This window comes from Sus scrofa, chromosome 10 (genome assembly GCF_000003025.6).
Source record: "Sus scrofa isolate TJ Tabasco breed Duroc chromosome 10, Sscrofa11.1, whole genome shotgun sequence".
NCBI classification, from domain to species: domain Eukaryota; kingdom Metazoa; phylum Chordata; class Mammalia; order Artiodactyla; family Suidae; genus Sus; species Sus scrofa.
In genome coordinates this window covers 66,419,042-66,441,251 of record NC_010452.4, presented here as the reverse complement: position 1 = coordinate 66,441,251, position 22,210 = coordinate 66,419,042, and the positions used below count along the sequence as shown (strand labels likewise).

Below are 22,210 nucleotides of genomic sequence, written 5' to 3'. Positions count from 1 at the left end.
TTTTCAGTTAGGCCTTCAGTCAGAGTACTTATAACCTAGGTGTGTATATAAATGTGTGTGTGTGCATATACAGTGCACTATTTTGTTTTCTGTTATGTTATTTTTTGGCTGCGTCCACGGCATGCGGAAATTCCCAGGCCAGGGATTGAACTCATGCCACTGCAGTGACAATGCCGGATCCTCAACCCACGGAGCCACCCAGGAACCCCTATGCAAAGTATCTTTAAGGACAGTGAAGGATCACGGAAGGAAGCTTCTCCTAAACTTGCTTGTTTCGCTCAGGCCCATGGCACCCTGCACAGCTGCACCCCCGGCCCTTCTCAGGGCCCTTAGCTTTTCCCTTTGTCATTGGCCATAGAGACGAATCTTTGGTGACACGCGCTGCCCACATAGATTAGCCTTTTTTTTTTTTTTTGTTAAGAGGTAGTTCCTCACAGAGCAAAGAATCTTAAGTTCAGAGCCATGCCTCAATGACGGAATTTTATGTTCTTTTAAGAGATGCGATGGCACCGAAACTGTGCGGCGCCATTGTAGTGTTCTAACCAGATCTAGTCATCAGAAATGACAAATATCAAGTACATTTTCCTTTTTTTAACGTAGAAAACGGGACACAGTGTGTTACTTCCAACACGAGCTAATACTTTTGAAGGCAACCCCATGCCTGGATCAGGGTTGCCTCTTGTTGAGGCTGCCGGGGGTGCTCTGACACCTAGGCCCCAGGTGTGTTAATGCCTGTATCCTAACCCTGCCAAGAAACGGCAAGTTCACGAGAGAGTGAAAAAGTTTACTTTCCACCCCTTAACATCATCACCCCCAAGTGACCTCACAACTGGTCATCTCGTCCTCGGTGGGACACTGCACCCACACAATGCTCGAGGGGGGGGTAGGCCAAGACAGTTTTGTCTCCTCCCTTAACTGCTGTTTCAGTCTAGGTTCTAATTTATACCAAACGTAGTTACCTGGGATCCGTGGGCCTCAAAAGCAAAGACCTTACAGATTTGCTTGGGGTCAACAGCTGTGACTCGGTGGAGAACTGCCAGCCAGGAGTCCGTCTTACAGGAGCAGCCGAAGTCGGACCCTTGCCTCTCAGCTGCTCGGTTGGCTCTTGGAGTTAAGATCTTCGGAAGGAGATGGATAATCATCAGGCGTCTCCAATCCACGGAAGAAATAATTACACAGTATTGATCTGCTATCACAACAGGATAGGACAGTCTTTCTCGAAGTAAAGAATGATACCAATACTACTATATTTATTTTTTTATAATGATTTTTATTTTTTCCATTGCAGCTGATTTACGGTGTTCTGTCCATTTTTTACTACTATCTTTAAATCGAGACAGGAAAGAACACTACAGCTTTCTCTCGCTGTGTGTGAATGTAAGTAAAAAATGTCACACTGTGTATGTATAGGACTATATATTTATATAAAATATTGTGTACACACATATCTTTTTTTGATACTAAATAAAATACGACCGTAAAAAGTGTAAGGCAGTCTGCATCTAGAAGAGTTGCCGTGGCGAGTCTAGGTGAAGTCAGCTCTAATAGACCGATGCAGTCCCTTTCCTGACGAGTAGAAACGGGTAGAATCGCATCCGGAGCTTTTACGACGGGCTTTGGCAGCTGAGGGCACTGGCCTTTGCTGGCTGTGGCGGTGAACCTCCTTCTCGCTTGTATGGGGAGGAGGGGCTGAATTTCTTCCCTTCTTCCTTCCTTTTTTCTTTTTAAAATTTCTCACCCATTCATGTAACTGACCAACCAAATGCTTGGAGAAGGTAGACCCCAAAAACCAGCTAAAAGCCTATATAAAAACATACGTATATCTTGGAGTTCCCGCCGCGACGCAGCGGAGCGAATCCGACCGGAAACCATGAGGTTGCGGGTTCGATCCCTGGCCTTGCTCAGTGGGTTAAGGATCTGGTGTTGCCGTGAGCTGTGGTGTAGGCTGGCAGACGAGGCTCCAATTAGATCCCTCGCCTGGGAACCTCCCTGTGCCACAAGTGTGGCCCTGAAAAGACTAAATAAATAAATAAATAAAAACATACGTCAATCTTCAATATTCTGCTTTTATTTATTCAACAAATGAAAATTGATGAAAATCTGCGATATCTTGCAGATAGATACCTTCATTGCATTTTTTCTTAAAAATATTAGCACTTAGAGAAGAAAAGACTCGCGCGAGTGGCGATGGAGGAGGGGCTGACCTTTGCGGCAAAGTTTTACTGCAGGCGATGAAGGCAGAAGAATGCGGGTGCTCGCGCTGCCGGCACGTCCCTTTTCCGGACCGTCCGGTTTTACTGGTCAGCGCGGCCACCGGGAGTTTTAAAGTTTTCCATCGATTCTCTGATTTTCCAAGCGTTCTCTCCATTTGGCCTTCAGCCGTGGAAGGCATAGTACTTGTCATTTAAATTGTATACCTACAAGAATTTCATATCCACCGAAAGAAGCTAATCTGAAAGACCTCATTAGATTATGAATTATGTTTTGAGTCAGGAAATAAATACACATGTGATTGCTCAAGGGACAGGCGAAAGCGCACAGTCGCGGTTCGAGGTCTGGGCGGCGGGAAGCCCTCTCGATTCTCTTCCCGAGGCTCCCGTCCTCTTCCTTCCTATCTTCTGTTCAGAGCGTTAACACCCTCGGGAGAGGTGACGATCGGAGCCACTCTGGTTTGAGTGAGTTGTCCTCTGTTTTTCTGAAGATAAAGATACTTGGTGCGCTCAGCCGGCTCTGGGGAGGAAGGACACACACACAGGTCAACAGAATGGAAGGCGGGTGGCCGCCAGCCCAGCCCGAGGCTCCCGAAGCAGCCCTAACGCAGCCCCCAGGGGAGAGGCCGGCTCTGAGCCTACGGAGGCCCTTTTGCAGCTTGTAGAAAATAATACTCAGTTGTTAGGTGATGGGGGCGAGCTTAGGTTAGTCTTGAATAACAGATACATTTCAAATAAGATTTAAAAAAAAATGAGGTTACTCCATAGCCATCGTTTTCACCCCTTAAAACTTGTTTTTCTAAGTTTAAGATGAGTGTATATAAAAGTGCTATGACACCACTTTTCTAGTTTTTCAGAGTAATCTAAATTGTCTTTATTGAAAACCATATTTAGGGAGTTTCTGCTGTGGCTCAGTGGGTTAAGTCCCTGACTAGCATCCATGAGGATGTGGGTTCAATCCCTGTCCTCGCTCAGTGGATTAAGGGCCTGGCATTGCCGTGAACTGTGGTGTAGCTCACAGATGCGGCTCAGATCTGGCATTGCTGTGGCTGTAGTGTAGGCAGGCAGGTGCAGGTCCGATTTGACCCCTAGCCTGGGAACTTCCATATGCCACAGGGGCAGCCCCTCTCCCCCCCAAAAAATAAAAACATATTTATCTGGCCATCATTAACTACTGCTCTCTCTGGGAGGATAGCTACAGGAAACAATTGATATATTTAATCATTGGATGGTATTTATTGACATTTTAATCATTATTTTGGTATTTATTGATAATCATTGTGCCATCTCTAAGAATGGACTGCCCTCTCCAATCTTTGGTTGCAATGCTTTATCTTCTAGCAATTACTCAAGGTTCGAATGATCAGCGCTCTGTGGATGTGTGGATGGCGGAAGAAAGTTGAGAACAGATATCGCAGCAGCACGTGAGGCAGAGAGGCGCCTCGCAAGGAAACAGATGTGGCCACAGACATCGGGAGTCCAGGAGACCAGCTCTTAAGTCGCAGGAACGATGCGCAAAAGATGGCTCAGGACTGCCTCTGACGGCGGGGTTGAGAGCTGAAGTGACAGGTGAAGTTAAGGGCAAGCCAGTGGCAGAAATACAGGACATCCACCTCTCAGCTTTCATGAAACAAGCTGGACCGGGGGTCCAGGAACAAGTTGCTTCAAAAACAAGCTGTGTGGGGGTCAGAGAGTGAACTGTCATCTCATTACAGTTCTCGACTTCCTCTTTAGGCTCTGACAAAGCTTCTGTATTTTCTCGAGATCTCCCCAAAGCAAACAGGCAACGCTGAAAAAAAAAAAAAAAAAGAAAAGAAAAGAAAAAGGGAAGTTAAACAATGACTTGCTAAATTTGAAAGACACATAGCTTTTGCTCGTGATACCAAAGCTCTCCCGGAGCAACGCCCCTTTCTCTGCTGTTGTCCCATTTTCCAGCGAAAGGCACCTGGAGGAGGTGCCGACCTCAGCCTGGTGAAGGACAGTGGTTCCTCTTGGCTGGGCCACATGACCCCATCCTTTCTCCTCTCGGCTGGCTCTTACCAAAATCAGTCCTTACAAGCGGATGGCTGCCAATGCTCCAGCGACAGGACTGTGGGAACCGTTGTCACACTGGCTCTTCTGGGATCAGGGGTATGTTAGGTAAACAGTGATCTCAGTTTGGCTCATGCAGTTTTACTGACATCGTGATGGGAGATAGCAGGTCACTGTCAATTTACTTCGTCGCTTTGTTTTGGCTTTCTTTGTCTCAAGGAGCGAACCCTAAGGAAACAGAAAGGTTTCCTTTTTTTCTTTTTTTTTTTCTGCTAATTTTTGTCAACATAAAAGCAATACCCGCTCATTAAAGAAATGGAAAAGAAGAGAAACTCGTTAGGAAGTGACTGCTAATCGCCACCACTCACACACAAACACTGCATCTATCTCCCTTGATTTTTGAAACGTGTTTGCGAAGTCTTTGTACATTATTTTCGTGGGTTTTGAATAGCTGGAAATGAGGACTTTCTCCGTCTGTTCTGGAAATGCGACATTCTTCCATGGTTACTTAAGCCTGAACTATTTCAGCCGAGTTAAACTTTGACCAACCCAGGTGACTAGTTTATAGGCCTTGAAACCTAGTGGAAGACTTTGTGTCAGCAGAGACCACACACCCCGAATTCCTGGACTGGGTCTGGTGTTTTCCTTCCCCCAGTATTTCAGACGCATTCTTCTCATTTGAAAGCCGTGTGTCTTACTCAACCACCTCTCTATCTAAACTATGTTAAAGACACATAGAAAAGAGATGACATCACGGGGCCGCTTCTGTTCTTGCAGCCCCGTCTGTGTTCAGCTAAAGTGGAGCGGCCCTAGTGAGTCATGCCGTCTTGTGACCAGCCGGGCACTTTTCCAATCCAAGCGACTGTTAAGATCTCTGACAGCAGAACCTGTCCTTGTTTGAAGAGCAGATACCAACGGTGAGCTGTGCGCTTGGTGATCCAGGCTCCTGTGAGTCACCGCATGCGTTCCCATCCCACAACAAAACGCCAGCCGTGAGGTAGCACTTAGTAAAGCTGACTCACTTCCTCATTTGCAGATGAAAGGGATTGTCCCAGAAATGACAGTCTCACAGGTAAGTCATGGCTCCTTCAGGTCATAGCTGGTGAGTCTTTTAAAACACGCCTGACTGTAACTCCCTCTTGGCAGTGACGAGGTCTGGGGCAAAGCGAGTTTCTTCTTCGCAAAACAGTGTCACACCTTCAAAGCCAGGTCCACCTTTATCCTTAACCGTGGCCGCATCGCTGATTTCCGTGGCTCTTCAGGAGAAAGAACGCTTGCACAATCAGACGTCGGGATGATTGAAAAAGTCCCAGTAATTGAGTGCGAGTCAATGTCCACTTTCCTTTTTCTTGTCCACCAGGCACGTTTTGCTGCGGCTCTTGCCCTGGACACCTGAGTGGAACGTCATGGGCGAGGGGTGGATACCCCTCCGTATGGACGGATGGCCCGGTTCCGTGGGGCGGTGGGACTTCCAGCCAAGTCACATCGGCTTAACTGACTGGTGGGGGTCGGGGGAGAGGCTGCCGTCATGGGAAACCTGGCAACTGCCTCTCCCCAACCCGACGGTCTGTAATCTCCTGGGCTTTGCAATCAGGCCGCCTTTACAAACGCATTTCTCAAAGCCAGGTTGGAAGATATATATTTTTTAAAATGCAAATTAAATACAAAATTAAATACAAATACAATTTGGTTTTCTTAAATACAAAAGTTGTCGGGAGAAAAACGTGAGATCAGGAGACTCCTGTGCACACCACTGAAAGTTGTAACTCGTTTCTTTTTAGACTAGATTTTAAGAGCAATTTTAAAAATTGAAGTATAGTTGATTCAGAGTGTTTTAGGTGTACAGCAAGGTCATTCAGTTAGACCTTCCCGTGTTTTCCGCTTCTTTTCCATTAGAGGCTGTTATGAGACATCACGTGTTCTTCCCCGTGCGGTCCAGCAGGTCCTTGTTGCTTTATCTACTTTATCCGTAGTCGTGCTGGGGGCTTACCTGTTACAGAAGCGGAAGTAGGCTCCTCAGACGGGGATCCCAGGCCTTCCACTCGTCTAGAGCGTGTGCATTGCCCTCTGTTGCCTCTTTCCCTACTTGGTAGCCCTCGGAGTTCTCATGTAACTTCCACAGCTGTGCCATCGCTTCTTTTTGTCGTTGGGAAATCACGGATTATGAAACGTTAAACTGAGTACATTTAAAAATAACCTAGGCTTTTCTGCTGTTGGGGTAAAGCCACTGGCTTGTTTGGGGTTGCTAATGGGAATAAACGACCATGTGTGATTCCTTCTAGAGCCAGCTTGTTTGCCCGGAGGAAAGAATTCACTGAACAGCCACAGACTGCATTCCAGAACGTTAGCCAACCACTTTGCAAAAGTGTCCCGTTGGGTCAGGGCACGGCCTGCCGCCACTCCTGGCAAAGAGACTCCAAATGCCTGCCCGTGGGACAGAGGTCTCATTGCAGGATGTCAGTTCAGGCACTCATGGTGAGAATTTTTATTAGAGGTTATTTCTTCCTTTTAGTTTCCTGATAAAAGGCCATTGGAATTTTTAAGTCTCTGGAAATCCATGGGACTCTACTTGATTTTTTAGAAGCTGCTGGCCTATGCTTTGCAATGACTTCTCCCGGGGAACTTTGGTCTAATGACTATGTGGTGGGACAGTAGAAGTGTGTGTGTGTGTGTGTGTGTGTGTGTGTGTGTGTGTGTGGCGCGCGCGCGCATGCGTGCCTAGAAGATAATTTCAAATTCTTCAGGGCCCAGAATAGATTCGTCACTTTGCGTTTCTCTCCTTCCTCGCTGACAAGTCACAGTGCAGTTGTTCTGTATTTGGAACTGGGGATGTGCAGAGGCAGCTCATTGGTCCCCAGGGAGGAAGACCGCGAGCAGGGCAGGTGGAATGCGGCACTGCTCACATCCCCGCCCCTCTCTTGTCTGTTTTGGGATCGGACCACCTCTACCTTGATCTGCTTTCAGGGAAGACGTCACTGGAGCACAAGGCGATGACGGTGTTGCTAAGATGTCTGAGAGAAAATGGCAAAGCAGAGCCTAGAGAGGTTGGTGCAGGCTCCCCGGGTCCCTCGGAAGTGGGGCTGGGCCTCAGAGGATGTGCGTGAGCTGCCGGCCGAGGTGTGTGTCCCCCCTGGCTTATCCGCCGAAGGGGCTGAACGGAGGGGGAGCGAGGGCCTCGTCCTGGTGCCTGGAAGCCCAGCGCGGCCAGACTTGGGGATGGAGCCTCCAAGGAGGTGGCGGAGGTTGAATGAGGTCATGGGAGGGATCCCGCATCTGATAGGGTTGAGGCCTCACAAGGAGAGAACCCCATTCTCTCTCTGCTGTCTCCATCTCTCTTCCTCATGAGGACACAGTGAGAAGCCAGCCGTCCACAGACCAGGAAAGACCTCTCACCGGAACTTGCCCGTGCCAGCTCCCTGATCTTGATGCCCAGCCTCCAGAACTATGAGAAATAAAATCCTGCTGTTTGGGAGTTCCCGTTGTGGCTCAGGGGTCATGAACCCAACTAGTATCCATGAGGAAGCAGGTTCCATCCCTGGCCTTGCTTGGTGGGTTAAGGATCCAGTGTGGCCGTGAGCTGCAGTGCAAGGTGCGAACGCGGCTTGGAGCTCGTGTTACTGTGGCTGCGGTGTGGGCTGGCAGCTGCAGCTCTGATTCAACCCCTAACCTGGGAACTTCCACATGCCGGGGGTGGCACCCTAAAAAGCAAAATCAAATCAAATCAAATCAAATCAAAATAAAGTCCTGCTGTTCAAGCTGCCTGGCCTGTGGGACTTTGTGATGATGGCTAGAGCTGACTGAGACAAGGCCCCTCAGCCTCCGGCACACGGGGGGGGGGGGTCCTGTCCCCCAAGAGGCCAGCCTGGCTTTGCCCGCCTGCCCCTCTGCCCTCTGCGTGGGGGTGCTCGAGATTTTCTCCCAGACTCTGCCTTCTTCCCTCCCACCCACATCAGAAGCTCCAGCCTTAGGATTCCAGTAACAGGTCACATAACTATTTGTACCCTTGGGTCCTGGCTGGATACATTTCTCACAGCATAAAAAGTAATGTTTATTAGCTGATGGATGAGTCTAAGAGATGACCAGCCAAGTTGTACCAGATATGTTGCCAGAGCTTGTCTTTACTCTGGTTTCAGATTTGGCAAAGAAATATGAGGATAATCTGCACAAAATTCTGCAATTTGGAGAGGGGTGTGTGTTTCTTTTCTCCTGGAACAATCCAGAGGGTCACCTCCGTACCTTGTTTATAAACGTAAAGTGAAGCATAGGATCCCAAATTCTACAAAAGCACACTTTACTTTTCTTTGAACAGAGGCCCTTTTCTCAGTAATATTAAAATCCCACCAAATTATCTGATACGTGACCAGGGTGCTTCGGACTCTTCTCTTTCTTTATAATTATTTAATCTATTTTTTTAGTAGAAAGGGGGAAAAAAAATCCCTTGAACCTGACTCCTTTCTGCTTTAGCAGTGCGGCTTCTTTCACTCCGGGTGAAATAAACTTAAAAGAAAGAAGCTCGTCCCCCCCACTCCAGGCCATATGATGTAACGCGAGGCAGGGTTTTTCAATTCACAGCAGTTCCTTTTCGGACTTGATCAGAAAACTCAAGCCACATGAACTGAGGCTACAAGGGATTAACACTTCTTAATTGTTTTTACAGAAAGACTCTGTATATCAAAGAAATAATCCAAAGTCTCTTTCATTTGCATTTCTAAACTAAAATGGCCCTGGGCCTTAATTTAAGTACTTGATGTACAGCCAGTGAAGCAACTTACCTTCCTAGCAAATTGTAAAAATCAGTTTTAGTTCAGAAGGTGTTTCAGAGACACCTTTGCTTTGTCCACACTAAAGCTCCGAAGAGTCTCATCTGTGACATTACCTGTTTCTCTCTGAACTTTGCACATGTATTTTGGAAAACCGTTGTGCCATGGTTTCATTAAACGATGGCGTTTGAGAGAGAGGCCGCATCACAGCCTGCTTGAGCCCCACCTGACTGATGCCTTTGGCTCTGTCTCTAGAAGCAAAGGTGAAGGAAGCGATGACTTAATTCTCTCAGGAATTTTGGCCACAACCTCCTTCCTCGCCAGTACAAACCTGGCCTGAGCACGGGCCAAGCCACGGAGACAGCTGGCGTCATACAGGTTTTGTTCAGGGAGTTCCCGTCACGGCCCAGCGGTAACGAACCCGACTGTGGTCCATGAGGACTAGGGTTAGGGTTCAATCCCTGGCCTCGCTCAGTGAATTAAGGATCCAGTGTTGCCATGAGCTGTGGTGTAGGTCGCAGATGTGGCTTGCATCTGGTGTTGCTGTGGCTGTGGTGTAGGCCGGCAGCTATAGCTCTGATCCGACCCCTAGACTGGGAACCTCCATATTCCTCGGGTGCAGCCCTGAAAAGCAAATAAAATTTTTGCTCAGATTGTTGGATTCTTAGCAGATAACTGCTTATAGCTCTTCTGCACTGTCAGCTTCACTCTTCTGCCCTGACCCTGGGTCTTAACGCATTTAGGATTACATTTGGCTGCAAGTCACTGAGAGCAGAGTAACCAGACGTATTCACAGATGAGGTTATATTAAACACACATAAGAATAAGTACCAAGGAGGAGCGTTTGGGGCTAACACAGCAGCTTTGTAGTAACATCTTCAAGGATCAACTTTCCTCCTCTCATTTCTGACCCCTCTTCCTGCCTGGTCTGGTTATTCTTGTGGTTCTAGGACGCCTGCTATCCATTTAGGCAGCTCCATGTGCAGGTTGTTCCATGGGGATAAATGCAAGATAAGTGAGTTCTAGAATCTGCTGCACTGCCTTGTGCTCACAGTCCATGGCCCTATGCTGTGCACCACAAACTTGTCAAGAGGGTTGATCTTGGGTTACGTGCTCTCACACACACACACCAAAAAAGGGGAGGGAGGGAGAGGACAGGAGGAGACTCTGGAGGTGATGGATAAGTCTGTTAGCTTGCGTCTGGTGATGGTTTCCAGAGTTGCACACGTCCAGCCTCATCCGATTGTACACATTCAATATGTGAGGTTCTTTTTTTATTATAGTTGATTTGCAACACGCTGCCCATTCCTGCCGTACAGCAAGGGGACCCAGGCATACACAGACATACATCCTTTTTCTCACATTATCCCCCGTCCTCTTCCATCACAAGTGACTAGACACAGTTCCCTGTGCTGTACAGCAGGATCTCACTGCCCACCCACTCCAAATGCATCAGCTAACCCGACTCCCAATCCACCCATTCCTTCCCCGTCCCTACTCAGCAAACATAAGTCTGTCTGCCAGTCCATGATCTATTTCTGTTTTGAAAATAGATCATTTGTGCCATATTTTAGACTCCGCACAGAAGTGATATCATACGGTGTCTGTCTTTCTCTAACTTATTTCACTCAGTATGAGAATCGCTAGTCTAGTTCCACCCGTGTTGCTGCAAATGGCATTATTTTGTCTTTTTAATGGCTGAGTAGTATTCCATTGCATATATACCACATCTTTTTTTTTTTTTTTTTTTTTTTTTTTTAATTTTTAGGGCTGCACCCATGGCATATGGAAGTTCCAAGGCTAGGGGTCAAATTGGAGCCACAGCAACATAGGATCCAAGCCGAGTCTTCGACCTACACTGAATGAGGCCAGGGATTGAACCGGCATCCTCATGGATCCTAGTTGGTTTGTTAACTGCTGAGCCACTAAGGGAAATCCCTATACCACGTCTTCTTAATCCATTCATCTGTGGATGGGGTTTTAGGTTGTTTCCATGTCTTGGCTATTGCGAATAGTGCTGCAGTGAACATATGGGTGCATGTGTCTTTTTCAATGAAAGTTTTGTCCAGGTATAGGCCCAGGAGTGGGGTGTGGTTCTTTGTCTATAAATTATACCTCAATAAAGCTTCTGAAAAGAGAAAAAAAAAGGCAGGAGAAAGAGGCTAAAGAGTCTTTCTGCTGAAGAATATTCTTCTTTTTTTTTTCCACATATTTGAGAATTATAGACTTCGTGGGAAGTTCTGCTTCCCCCCATGGTCCAGGACTTGGCCACGTGTCAGTGCCCAGCTGTAAGGGGGCTTGGAATTAGCTTTCTAGCCTCCACGGCTGGGAGACAAAGGTCAGGGGTTGAATGGTAGCTCTCTGCGGCAGCCCCTACCCCTTCCTCTTTCCTGGAGGTCCTGACATGCACAAGGGAAAGGCCCACAGTGGGTTTACCTCCCCCAAACACAACTACAATTTAAAAAAATATCCCAATTGATCTGAACAAGTTCTCTAGAACTAAACATGGTGTGAAATGAGCCATGGTGGGTTCCAACTCTGCTTCTGTGCAACCCAGGCAAGAGACTTCAAGCCTGTAAGCCTTGGTCTCCTTATTTGTAAAAATGAGCCTCTGCCCTCAGTAGGTTTTCACAGGAACCCCCCACCCCCAGCGGCCCCCAATGGATCACTCCTGTTGCGTGAATTTGTCTTCCATATTGAATCTAGGCTTCACCCACACCAGCCTTGGCCAGTGAGATATCAAATCACATGAAACAGGAGTTCCTGCCCTGGCTCAGTCGTTAATGAAGCTGACTAGCATCTATGAGGATGAAAGTTCGATCCCTGGCCTGGCTCAGTAGGTTAAGGATCTGGCATTGCCATGAGCTGCGGTGTAGGGTGCAGGTGTGGCTCAGATCCTGAGCTGCCGTGGCTGTGGTGCAGGCCAGCAGCTGCAGCTCTGATTCGACCCCTAGCCTGAGAACTTCCATATGCTGAGGGTGCGGCCCTAGAAAAGCAATAAATAAATAAATATCACATGAAACAAGCAAACAGAACACAATGAGCATGAGGTCGTCTTGTCTGACGGTGAGGAGAGGAAGAGGGGCTCAACTCCTGAGGTCCCAGTTGAGCCCAACCCCTCACCACCTGCAAGCTGTTTGCAGCCACAGCAGAAGCCCAGCAGACGTTGTCTAAGCAACCCGCCTGAGCCCAGGGGGTGTTGAGAAAGTCGGGCATTGTTGGTTTAAGCCACTAAGTTTGGGGGCAAAAAAAAGTTAACTGGTACACACAGCAGCTTTCCGGCGCAGCTGCCAACAAGGACGGTGAGATTCCAGGCAGAACACAAGCCCCTGAAAATAGTTATTATTACTATTCTTGCTGTTGTTATTTTCCATTGCACAACATAGATCCATGAAAAAGCTTTGCCAATTAGAAAAAAAAAAAAAAAATCAGGAGTTCCTGTCGTGGTGCAGCAGAAATGGAAGTGACTAGGCAGCATGAGGTTGCGGGTTCAATCCCAGGCCTCGATCAGTGGGTTAAGGATCCGGCATTGCTGTGAGCTGTGGTGTAGGTTGCAGACGTGGCTCGGATTTGAGTTGCTGTGGCTGTGGCGTAGGCCAGTGGCTGTAGCTTGGATTTGATTCCTAGCCTGGGAACCTCCATGTGTTGCAGGTGTGGCCCTAAAAGGACAAAAAGACAAAAAAAAAAAAAAAAAGTCATCAGCAGCACATACTTTCTTAGCACCTGCAGTCTGTTTAGCACCATCCTGTGTGCAATGGGGACTTTTCTTTAAGAAGATTATATCCTGGCTGATACATTTAAACTAATGTAACAAATGATCCCAATACACTGATCCCCACAGGCCATGAATAAGCAACAGGAGAGCCAGTTCCCGGGAACACAGCAAATGAGTAAACACTCAAGGCATCAGGAATCAATGTAGATTTTTGGAGGAAGCTTCACGGAAAATGCCTCTCTTGGGCCAGGTCTCAAGTGGAGGGAAATACTTGATAATGCTCTTGATATTTGACAGTTGTTGAGAGTTCCTTGCATGTAGCCGTGACAATAAGCATTGCTTTTTGCCCTTTTGGAGTCCATCCTTCCGTAACCTGATGAGGCAGCTTTGTCCTATCTTCCTTTCCTCACGGAAACCCTGACTGAGGAAGGAGGTGAAAATTCCCCGCTTGCCCAGTTCTGCTCCTGGTCAGCGGAAGAGCTGGGATTTCATGCCAGGGTTGCCTGACTTCACAGCAAACCCTCTTCTTTGCACAGAACTGGCAGAGAAATTACCTGTGTTTCGATCCTAAGAAAACTCCTGAGGTCGATGGAGAATTCACCGTTACTGCGGTCGCCAGCCTCCTGCGACCTGTGTTCTCAAAGTTCCAGAGTCAGTGTATTAACAGAAAGTTCATTTAGTGATTAAAAGACGTAACCTACTGTCCTAGAGCAGAAGAACACAATGAGCTGGGAGTTCTGTCACGGCTCAGTGGGTTCCGAACCCCACTAGTATTCATGAGGATGCGGGTTCAATCCCTGGCCTCGCTCGGTGGGTTAAGGATCTGGCGTTGCTGTGAGCTGTGATGTAGCTCCAGGCATTGCTGTGGCTGTGGCGAGGCCAGCAGCTGCAGCTGCTATTTGACCCCCTAGCCTGGAAACTTCCATATGCCGCAGGTGTGGCCCTAAAAAGCAAAACTAACTAACTAATGAGCTGGCATGTGTGTGCCAGGCACTGGTCCCCTGCCTTAGGCATTTGCTGCTTACTCGATTCCTTGCAATAGGAGGGTGGGTTCTTTGACTTCCCTCACTTTGTAAATGGTGTAACCAGAGGCAGAGAAGTTAAGTCAATCTCCAAGTCACAGGACTGGTAAAATGATGGGTTGGGGGGGGATGGAAGCCCCCATGGCTGCATTCTGCTCATGAAGCCCAAGTTGTCTGCTTGCCGCCATGGGAGGCTGGCACACGGGCACTCACACTCGGCAGAAGCAGTGGTGGACGAGTGCACCCAGAGGGACAAGCAACCTTTCTGCACATTTCAGCTTCTGCCACCGGCTGTGCCATGTCACTAAGCGCTGGCACGTCGCCCCCGTCAAAGATGAGGACTCCGAGTTCTAGGGAATGAGTGAGGGTGGCCCTCGTCCTCGGGGGACACTAGGGCTGGGAGCAGGTGCTCCTGTGATGTCAGGCTCCCTTTCTTTCTTCATTCGTCTTTTCAAACGTTAATTGTATTTAATAAAAGCTCCATATGGATGTGATGGGAAGAAAAAACCTGTCCTGTGAACCACGCCGTTCCCGGCCCTTCTCTGCTCTTTCCTCTTCTCAGAGGAAACTTTCTTCCCCAAATCTTTTCACTGGGTCTCTTGGAATCTCTAGAGACCACACTGATCTTTCTCGAACTTCCAGGTCTGGGACTGCTCACTGACGCTCCACCTCGGAAGATGAGGCATGAGGCTGGCAGCCCATCCTGCCCTGCGCCTCCCGGGTGACACCGTTCACGTGCTTTTCCTTCTCCGCTCAGCTTCTTGGTTTCTCTGCTGTCCCCGGGATGCGCGTGTTTCCACTCTGCTTGGGTTTTAATGTATTTATCACCACCCAGCCCCTAACTCTCTCCTAATTGCTACGTCCTCCCTCCAATGACACACAGTAATGGCCCCCTCACTGGTCACCTCCCCAGACCCCGCTCCCTGCCAGAACCTTCTCTCTGCTCTGTTCCATGCCACATGCTTCCCAGGCTTCCTGCAGAAGCTGCTTCTGGAATTTTCTTTCACTGTCATTATGGGAACTCCCTTGACCTTGGCCTTGTGTCTTGCCTGTTTCTGAGATTCCGGGAGGTCCTTCTTCATGGTTAACCTGCTGAGTTTGATGGGCGCATCTGTGGTAGCGCCTCTGGGCCCGGCCACGCTCTCGGGTCTGTGGAATCTTGGGGACCAGAGCAGGTGTCCCTTGCCAAACCCTGCTGGTTCTCTTCTTTTGAGCACACAGTGGGACCACATTCCTTCCCTTCCGGAGTAGGGAACAGCTCTGAGATTTACCCACGCCATGTGAAATGAGGCTCTTCCAGCAGAAGCTTCTGGAGCCAGTGTGTGCTTCGCTGCCTCCTCTGTCCTTTGTGTCTCAGAGGTGACAGACCGTCCAGGGCTGGGCCGTGAGGCACAGAGGTTTGCTGGGCCTTCCCCTGAGATCTGGGGCCTCCTTGTTACCGGAGTGGAACTGAGAGCATCCTGGCTGCCCCAGAGGATGTGGCCAGGCTCGAAGACAAGAAAACCTCCAACTGAGTTATGTCGCCACTTCAGCAACACTTGGCGATTTTTTTTTTTTTTCAGCAGCTGCTGAAGCCTGGCAATGGCTAAGAACTTCACATTCATTATCTAATTTGCTCTTTCCACTAAAGTAGGAATTATTCTCATTTCCGTTTAATCCCAATATCCCATTAATCCTATTAACCTAATTTATGACCCAGTCTTGATACGGAGGTAGGTATTAATTAATCTCGTTTTACTGATGAATAAAATGATGCTCAGAGAGGTTCAGAAACTTTTTTTTTTTTTTTTTTGGTCTTTTTGTCTTTTCCAGGGTTGCACCCACAGCATATGGAGGTTCCCAGGCTAGAAGTCTAATCAGAGCTGTAGCCGTGGACTACACCACAGCCACAGGAACATGGGATCTGAGCTGCGTCTGCGCCCTACACCACAGCTCATGGCAAGGTCAGATCCCCAACCCGCTGAGTGAGGCCAGAGATGGAACTTGCAACCTCATGGTTCCTAGTCAGATTCATTAACCACTGAGCTATGACGGAACTCCCAGAAACCTTTTTAAGGTTATGCTGAGAGCAGGGAGCCTGGGTCTGAACTCGGTTCTGTTTCATGCCAAAGTACCTGGAGCATAAATTTATAAAAATCAAGATAGACTTTAGTTACTTAGAGTCTTTGAAATGTTTCAAAGGATAAGGTAGTTCATATTATCCTGAGTATGGGAAAAAGTGGAAACCCAATTTTCTCTGCAAAACTCCTCCTAGTTTTGCCAAGAATTGAGCAGAAATTGAATTTAATAAAAATATTAAAGTACATGCAAATAAAAATATTTAAGTACATGCAACTGAGTCTTTTTTAAGGCGTCAAAAGCCCACCTTTGCATGCAGGCTTTCTAGGAACCACTTTGGGCGAACGGCTGGTTTGTGTTTCAGAAGATGTGTGCTCCGAAGTTCTGGGTCTCTAGCTCTCAGGTTAAACTCCATTTTCAGCGGACCCTTAAGAATGCTTTTTTCCCCCTTGGGATCTCCTGGAACGCAGAGAAGAGCGAAGACTGAGCGTCTCCCAGGAGAAACCGCTCTATGCGCCAACTTGCACACGAGCGACGGGAGCAAAATTCCGCAGAGTCATTGAAGTGGAGGTTTGCCGCAGTTTTCCACCGATTTAAGCTCTGGGCAAGCCAACGATTCAGGTTGAGACCCTATTTTGATGCACCTACCTGGTTAACGGCCTTGGTATGTCCTTCCCTCTGGACACGTAAAACCCACAGAGTATTTCTTTTTAAATGTGAGTGATCAAGACAGTCGTCCACAAAATCAGCAATTCAGGGGAGAACACAAATACCAGTTTATGATCCATCGAATGAATGGCCTGATAGCATTTGCCAAAGGCTGAGTTTCTGGCGCATGATGGGTTTTTGCCTGAAACTTCAAACTTGCTGAGAAGATTCCAGACAATGTGAATTCCAGGCCAAGGATGCGTTCCTCCCTCCAAACAGTTCGGGACGCTCCTTGCGGATGCTTTCAAGTCCTCCCAGCCTCCAGGTCTGTGAGTTAATGACTTTGGGGGTTCTTCGTGGCAGCTGGTGGCTCATCTGGGGACTGTCGCTTTCCGGTAAAAACAAACAAGCGAAAGTTGAAGTGTGACTCTGCAGTCATGTGCCCGACCCTCTTCTGTCATGGATTCAACCCAAAACGACTTCCCAAAGAGGGATTTCCTGATCCCTTTGCACCCTATCTTTTAAATTTTAAGCCATTTGACTCAATGAAAAAATTAAAGTGAAAATGAGAGACTCGCGTTTTGGGCTTTAGGCGCATGGATCACAGGCACACAGGGCTTCATATTTGGGCAGGAGAAGGAAACCCTCTCGGGAGTGCAAAAACTCACGCTCAATTTACCTTTTTTTTTTTTTTTTTAACGGATGCATCCTCAGCATATGGAAGTTCCTAGGCTAGGGGTCAAATCAGAGCTGCGGCTGAGGCCTATGCTGCAGCTTGTGGCAACGCCAGATCCTTGACCCCCTGATCGAGACCAGGGATGGAATCCGAATCCTCATGGACACTACGTTGGGTTCTTAGCCCTCTGAGCCGCAGTGGGAACTCCATTATTTGATCTTGTGTTACGCTTGTAACACGCTCGTGCCTTGCTGTCAATGCGCTCGCCTGAACGAGGGGCTCCCTCATCTGCGGGTTGACAAAGAAGCTGCGTGTCCTCCCTCCGGCGGCCGGGCTGCATTCCCTCTGCGCCCACATCCAGCCGGCAAGGATTTCTGGCTTCTTCCTCCCTTCCCCCACGTCTCACGGACCGCTGCTGACAGGTGGAGCCCACGACTTTGCAGATGGGAGCGGGCCTGCTGTCATTCTCCTGCCGCTGTGAGGAGAGCCCTGGTGACGATGTGGCACTTCTGCCCCTTGTTCAGAGTGTCAGCAAGTGGCCATCAGGGGACCCTCCTTTTAGGACCCGACATCCCTTCCAGCCTGACGATTTACAGCTGTGCAGGCAGGGGCTGTCTGTGTACCTCGGCTTTCACGGCACCGGACAGTTGCCACTGCAACTTCAGCTGAGGCTTTAATTTTTTCACTTTTTGGGAAATACAATATTAATACAATTTGTCACAATTCTCTAAGGAGCACTATTATGCTAGGATTTTAGTATGTTTTACCAATTTAGTTGTCATAATGGCCTGCAAGTGCCTTGATTTTAAATCCTTATTTCCCAGGTCTTTTGAGAGCTGGCTATAACCTGAGATTATTTCCCTAATGGACTGCCTCTATAATGTTCCTCTTAAAAGCCAAGTGGTACTTATCACTTCATTTTGCAGAGCGAGTGACATTTTTAGCTTGGTATTAATAATCCAACATTATAATAAAAATAATAATAGCAAGGATTTGAAAATCCATTACAAATCTCCCTAAACCCAGGTGAACTCATTAACTCTTAGGTAAAAGAAATTGGAACTAAAAAAAAGGAAAAGGAAAAGAAAGCTCTGCTTTTATTCTGCCCCTTGTGGTGACTTTGAGGGAGCGGAAGAGGTAGAAGTGAATGCTCCCGACTTCACATCTGGGGTTGGGCTCCCTGGAATGACCTGTTAAGATAAGCTGTGAGATTTAAAAATGAACACAGAGAAAGAAACATCCCTCTTATCTTGGAGTCAGACAGATGAATGTGAGGGCAAAGGCCTTGTTTCTGCTTTTGTGGTCCCAGGAGGTGGGCTGAGGCCAGAGAACAAAGCGACCTGGCTAAGCTTCCCCACCTTGCAAACAAAACCTGCAAACAAGCTAGGATTGTTCAACAATCCGAGTCTTATCGGAACAAGCTTCATCCTCTGTTTTTCTGTCTGAGAGATGGGCGCTTCGGTCACGGAGCGGGATGCTGGCCTCCCAGGCCTCTCCAGTGTCGGGCTGTAGGTGGACGTCCCAACCCAGGGCCTGAGGCTGTGGCCTGACGTGCAGACAGGGTCTGTACAGTGAGGATTAAGTTAAGGGGTCCTTGCGGGGCCCGTGTGCTTATGAAAGGGGATCAGGACCCGGCCTCACCCAGGGGAAGCAGACTGCGTGACGGTAAGATCAGAGACTGGGGGCTGCGTCTGCCAGCCCAGGAACCGCAGGCTGCCAGGAAAACCACAGCCACAGGAGAGAGGCCTGGAGCAGATTCTCCCTCGGAACCTCGAGGAGAAATTAACCTGTGGGCACTTGACCTTGGACTCTGGCCTCTGGACAGTGAGACAGGAGAGGTCTGACACGTCGTTCGTGTCTTTGTTACGGAAGCCCCAGCAAACCAACACTGGACACACGGGGACCCAAAGCCCAGGCCCCATGACGTCCAGGCCTGTTGAGCGCTCCAGTGAGTTTAGTGGGTGATTCCCCATGAGACTCTAAACGACCACATGCAAAGCATCAAGGGAAGGCCTCAGAGTGATTCGAACAGCAAATGCTGTCAGAATTCAGAGGGCAGGAGAGAGACAGAGCTGGAAACTTCCAAAGAGTCCCACTGCTTGGATCAAAGAGCAAAGGAAGAAGAGAGCCTATGAGTCGAGAGGAAGAAAGCAAAGGCCTGGTTTTGGAGATGCGTGCTGGGAACCAGAGCCAAGGCCCCATCTCTTTGCAGGTCTCATTGGCTGTGGAAAGAGAACCAGTGGGACAGAAAGGACCCCCTGCAGGCGAGGGGCTCGGGTGGTGGAGGAGGGAGCCCTTCCATCAGACTCAAGGTCTCCGGGAGGTTGTGTTTTCCTCTACCCACCAGTTTAAGAAAACATAGAAAAGCCAAACTATAAAGATGTATTCTGCTACTTCCATGCAGCGCCAACATCAGGGCCAAACATCCAGGTAATATGCAGGTACATCCCTGGCAAGGCCCTTGTTGCCTGGGAATGACTTTATCATTTAAGACCATGAAAGAAAGTTGGATTTTATGCTTAAAGATGGAAACATTTCTTGCCATTTGTAGAGCTTATCCAAACTCAACTTCACGTTCCTATTCAATCCCCATAAATGGGAAAAAAAGCTATTTAATGATTGACTGGGGTTGCCTTTAAATATAGTTTTGGCCTGTCTTTGAGGGCTTTTTCTTTCATTTTCTCTTAGTGGGTTTCCATTTGCTATGGCCTCTCCTGGTTGGTTCCATCTTTTCAGCAGCTCATGCGATTCTGCCTTTATGGTGCAGATGCAACCCCTCTATCATTTTATTTTCCTCTGAGGAAATTCTCAATATGTGAGTTTAACTCTCAAAGTTGGTGAGACAAGGAAATGGCGAAAAACCACAGTGGAAATGTGACTCACTCAGAAACTTCAGAATGGCCATGTGCTACTAAAAAGAATTAGTCATCCCCACGGCCTGGCCAGACGTCTCCTTGGATCTCCTGTACATAATTTACTGGTCTTTCAGCGCCTGGTTTGTTCGGGGTGAACACTTGCTACCCGAGTGGGCATCATCCTCCTTGCCACGCGGTCTTCCTCGCCTCTCCTCCACCAGTGGGAACAGAGATTCACCTAGGCCATGTGTGCTCAGGAGGATGCCTGCTGTATACTTTCACCCACTGGATTAAGAATTAAAAGTGAGTAATTCTAGGACGTGGTCGCAGTCATTGAAATAGAGGTAGAAAGGTTGACAAGTCTCATTTAAACATGGGCATTGCAGTCACTGGATAGACATCTGATCGAATCACCATCTGCTCCATTGGCGTGCAGCTCTTCAGAGGAAGAAAAACCAAAGCATAGCTGGGTCTGAGGCATCCTGTTGGAAGGTCAACAGCAAATTACACTTGTGTCTCCCCAGTACCTAGTTCACCGTTTCGGTAATGCACACTCAACCACTCAAGACCCGTCTGTGGTTTAGTGGCAATGTGGGTCTTGGTACAAATTAGAGAGAGACCCCCTTCCTCATCACGCATATGCTGTGCTTGTTGTTTTTCTCAGAAATGACTGACTTTTTCCAGCTTCCCCGAGGTATGGTTGACAAATAAAACTTGTCCATATTTAAGGTGCACCATGTGGTGGTTTGGTACATGCGTAGGTTGTGACACGATCACCACAAGCAAGTTGATGAACATATTGCCTTCACATCGTTGCTGTGTGTGTGAGTGTGTGTGTGTGTGTGTGTGTGTGTGTGTGTGTGGTGAGAACACATAAGATCTCCCCCCTTGGAAACTTTCAAGTGCGCACGTAGTATGATTCGGGGGTGTCGCCACACTGTAGATTAGATCCCCAGAATTTGCTCCTCTTAAAACTGAAAGTCTCCACCCTGGCCCATCTCCAGACTTCGCTCACCACGGCCCCTGATACCCACCATCCTCATCCCTGCTTCTCTGAGTTTGGCTTTTTAGATTCTACATGTAGGTAGACTCGTGCAGTATTGGTCTCTCTTCGTCTGGCTTATTTCACTCGGCACAATGTCCTCCAGGTTCGTCCACGTTTTCCCAAAGGGCAAGATTTCTTTCTTTTTTGTGCTATTATCCCACATTTTCTTTATCCATCTACCCATCCACAAGAACTTAGGTTGCGTCCAAATGTTGGCTATTTTGAATAAAGCCACATCAAGCACCAGACTGCACGTATCTCTTCCAGATAGTGATTTTACTTCCTTCAGATAAATGCCAGGAGGGGGGTTGCTGGATTATAGGGTAGCCCTAGTTTTGATCTTTTGAGGCAATTCCATACTGTTTTCCGAAATGGCTGTACCAGTTTTCTGGCCACGAACAGAGCATTATTCCCTCCCCCACCTTCCTGCCAGCACGCGTTATCTCTTGTCTTTTGGATAATGGCCATCGCAAGAGGTACGAGGTGGCATCACACTGCGGTTTTGACCTGCATTCCCCTGGTTACTGACCTTGAGCATCTCTCCATGTATCCATTGGCCATTATCTACTGTGTGTCTTCTTTGGGAAAAATGTCTATTCAGGTCCTTTGCCTTTTTTTTTTTTTTTTGCTTTTTAGGGCTGCATCTGTGGCATATGAAGGTTCCCAGGCTAGGGGTCCAATCGGAGCTGCTGCTGCTGGCCTACACCACAGCCACAGCAATGCAGGATCCAAACCATCTCTGCGACCCACACCACAGTTCATGGCAACGCTGAATCCTTAACCCACTGAGCAGGGCCGGGGATCAAACCTGTGTCTTCATGGACACTAGCCAGGTTCATTACATTCTGAGCCACAGCAGGAATCCCCTTTGCCCATTTTTAAGTGGTGTATTTTTGTTTGTTTGTTGTTTGTTGGCTCTTGAGCTGTAATACTTTGGATATTGGATATTAATGTTTTACCAAATGTACATTGTGTAAGATTTTCTCCCTTCCAAAGGTTGCCTTTTCATTATGTTGATTGTTTTCTTTGCTGGGCAAAAGCGTTTTGGTTTGATGTAGTTCCACGTGTTTGATTTTGCTTTTGTTGCCTGTGCTTTTGGTGTCAGATCAAGACAGATTTCAAAGACTAAGGATTAATAACCCTCGGTTAGTCCTGGGCTCTGTCAGAGATCTCAAAGATCTTTTCTCAAC

General features: G+C 48.0%; 2 long non-coding RNA genes across 5 annotated transcripts; one reads left to right on the top strand and one right to left on the bottom strand.

Moving 5' to 3' along the window:
* LOC102168177 lies at positions 2,047–6,517 on the bottom strand. Of its 3 annotated transcripts, none has more exons than XR_001304307.2 (3): positions 6,232–6,517; positions 3,559–3,999; positions 2,047–2,730 (listed from the first exon to the last, which is right to left on the bottom strand). It is a non-coding gene; the product is annotated as an uncharacterized LOC102168177 (long non-coding RNA). The 3 variants fall into 3 exon arrangements; XR_001304306.2 differs by having other exon boundaries at positions 3,824–3,999; XR_002336443.1 differs by lacking the exon at positions 2,047–2,730 and having other exon boundaries at positions 3,449–3,999.
* On the top strand, positions 4,084–8,001 carry LOC100624137. 2 transcript variants are annotated; one of them, XR_002336442.1, is made up of 4 exons: positions 4,084–5,313; positions 6,524–6,716; positions 7,206–7,358; positions 7,595–8,000. It is a non-coding gene; the product is annotated as an uncharacterized LOC100624137 (long non-coding RNA). The 2 variants fall into 2 exon arrangements; XR_299147.3 differs by having other exon boundaries at positions 4,102–5,313; positions 7,206–8,001.